Consider the following 3,403-nt stretch of genomic DNA (forward strand, 5'->3'; position numbering starts at 1 on the left):
GACATGGTCCCCCATCACATCCTCATCTCCAAATTGGAGGGAACTGGATTTGATGGGTGGACAACTAGATGGATAAGCAATTGGTTGAAAGGCCGCAGACAGAGGGTGGTGGTCAATGGCTCTATGTCCAGGTGGAGGCCGGTAACGAGCGGTGTCCCTCAAGGGTCTGTCTTGGGACCGGTGCTCTTTAACATCTTTATTAATGACATCGATGAGGGAATGGAGTGCACCCTCAGCAAGTTTGCTGATGACACCAAGCTGAGTGGTGCAGTCGATACGGTGGAGGGAACGGATGCCATTCAGAGGGACCTTGACAGGCTGGAAAGCTGGGCTCGGGTGAACCTAATGAGGTTCAACACAGCAAAGTGCAAGGTTTTGCACTTGGGCCGGAAGAACCCCAGGCACTTGTACAGACTGGGAGGAGTTGTCCTTGAGAGCAGCTCGGCAGAGAAAGACCTAGGGGTCCTAATAGATGAGAAACTTAACATGAGCCAGCAGTGCGCTCTGGCAGCCCGGAAGGCAAATGGGATCCTGGGCTCCATCAGGAGAGGGGTGGTCAGCAGGGATAGGGAGGTGATTGTCCCTCTCTACTCTGCTCTTGTGAGGCCCCATCTGGAGTACTGTGTCCAGGTGTGGAGCCCTCAGTACAAAAAAGATATGGAGATTTTGGAAAGGGTCCAGAGGAGGGCCACGAAGATGATCAGGGGGCTGGAGCACCTCCCCTATGAGGACAGGCTGAGGGAGTTGGGTTTGTTCAGCCTGGAGAAGAGAAGGTTGCGGGGTGACCTCATTGCAGCCTTTCAATACCTGAAGGGAACTTACTCCCAGGAGGGGAGCAAACTCTTCGAAAGGGCTGATAACAGCAGGACTAGGGGAAATGGTTTTAAGTTAAAAGAGGGAAGATTTAGGTTGGATGTTAGGGGGAAGTTCTTTACTAGGAGAGTGGTTAGGTCCTGGAACAGGCTGCCCAGGGAGGTTGTGGATGCCCCGTCCTTGGAGGTGTTCAAGACCAGGTTGGACGGGGCTCTGGGCAACCTGATCTAGTATAGGCGTATGTTTGGTGGCCCTGCTAGGCAGGGGGGTTGGAACTACATGATCCTTGAGGTCCCTTCCAACCCGGGTCATTCTGTGATTCTGTGATTCTGTGATTCTGTGACTTGACTTTGCCATAGGTGTGACTGCATGTCACAGGAAGAAGTCCATTCGTGCTCCTGCCATGTACAGAGCAGTGCTAAATACATTTGGGAGTTGCACAATAGCTCAACAGAATGACAGACTTTTTCCTTAAAGATAGATATTGCCTTTAATCAGGCACTCACTTGCTTTGCTAGAGTAAAATCATTCCAAGAACAAAAGGGCTGCCATTGCAATAGCCTGGCTTTTCAATTTCAAACTATCTGCAGATTACAGAATAAATGAAATATTCAGTATACACAAATACTATACAGAATGATATGATACAGACCATTTCATTTTCTTTCATCCTTTTCCAACTTACTGGCTTTTATGTAATGGGTAGACCTACATCAAAAGCCACCCTCAAGTAAGAACAAGCAAATACTTAAAGCACACATTACACATGGCATTCCTAAGCCGTCTGTAAATTATATAGAGTTATTCTTTGAAGAATAGAGAGGCAGTCTAATAAACTTCTCCATGAGACCAGACCATGACACAGTGACAAAGCAGCATTTTTGAGTGCTTGGCATATGTAAGATACCAGCTGCCTTTGGGGGAACGTGTGTATTTGACAACAGAAATAAGGGCAATCTTTGCTGCTACGACCCTAGGACACAGTGCAACATGCATCTTCCAACTCTTTTTAACCCTATCTGTCACTCCTTCAGTAAGGAGACGTGAGCTCTATCTCAGGCAGTTTGTGATAGGAGTCTAAAGCACCACGCTGCCAACTTGTCAAGCAATCTCTCATGGTCTCCTTGTAGTGTCCCTTACACCTGGGACACGTATTCAGTCTCTCAGGGGCTACTTCATTGACTGTCTGTCTCGGCCTGAACATCTTTTCTGCCTGTCAGGGTGCTGGCAGGCTGGGGCATTTCCTACTGTACCCATGAGATCCTGCTCATCTCTGGGTGGGGGCATATCACTGCAGTCTGACTGTGACCCACTTGCCCTGTGGGTCAGGAACCAGACATTATTTAGAGCAGTGTTTGGAAAGGACAGAAGCTCTGGTCAAAAGTGCTGTGGGGGACAATACCAGGCCAACTCTCTGAGTATGGGATATACCCTGCAGCTGGAAAATTGACATTCATCCAGAAGGAAAATGTGCCTTTGGGACTCAAATGTGATCCATGCTGAGTCTGACCAGTAGCTCATCATGTTGACACAGAAGCTCTTCCATTCATATCTTCTGGCTCATTAAGTCCAGACAGTCACTGACTGCAGCTGTAACCCTTCTCTACTTTCATTCCTGTGGGAGTCTCTTAAACATGAAATTTCAGCATTATACAACTAAACTTCATTGTTAGTAAAGCCTGTACAGTAATGCTCATGTTCTCTTAAAATATATGTATGAGCTCTCCCTTACGTACACTCATTCCAGTCATTTATAGTTACTATCAATGATTTAGCATTTTTTGGTGGTTTCAGACTTTCCATGCCACTCATGCTATTTGCCAAACTGAAGTCACTGCTACTTTTTGCACCAGAGACTATGCTACATATCCTGTGGCTGGCCCACACTGCCATTTGGACCACCTGTTCCCAATCTATTCTACAAGTTTCCCACAGTGTCACAATTGCCAATATGAGAAAGATCTCTCTTACAGCACAGCAAAAAACTTCAGTGTTTTTATTACGATATTTCAAATGAGAAACAAATCTCTCCAAGTGGGAAGTGACCTCATCCCCTGATCTGTGTCCCCTCTCCCTTGGCACATGGTGGTTCCCTGGGGCATGTCCTTGCCACAGAAGTTGAGCCGATCTTTCTGTTTCTCCAGAGATTGAAAGTACTCACTGCACATTAGTATCAGCTCTCCTTTCAGCATCAAAGTGCAAATGAATCAGCCAGGCTCTTTCTAGGAACTCCCGTCTCTCTTCTCACTTCTTAACCGAGTTGAATTGTAGTTCTGATCATGCTTCAGTGTCCACATAAATGTGATGGAAATATCATGAAACTGTCTGAAATTGAGTTTTATTTTGCTTTCAGTGGGTACTTTGGAATATTTTTCTTTATCTTTGTAAGTAGTTGAATGACAACTTTACCTGTCTCCTGTGATGCCTTGCAATGTGATGTGCACCCTGTGAAGTGCTTTTCTCAGAACTATTATCCTGTATGGTACATATCACACACTTTATGCCCAGCACCTCCTCCTACTCATGCCATTTTCTCTTAATGCTAGCAGGTCAGACTGTGTCCTGGACATTATACCTTGTCTGTTGTGTT

This window comes from Excalfactoria chinensis, unplaced genomic scaffold (assembly GCF_039878825.1).
Source record: "Excalfactoria chinensis isolate bCotChi1 unplaced genomic scaffold, bCotChi1.hap2 Scaffold_84, whole genome shotgun sequence".
In the NCBI taxonomy this organism is placed as follows: Eukaryota; Metazoa; Chordata; class Aves; order Galliformes; family Phasianidae; genus Excalfactoria; species Excalfactoria chinensis.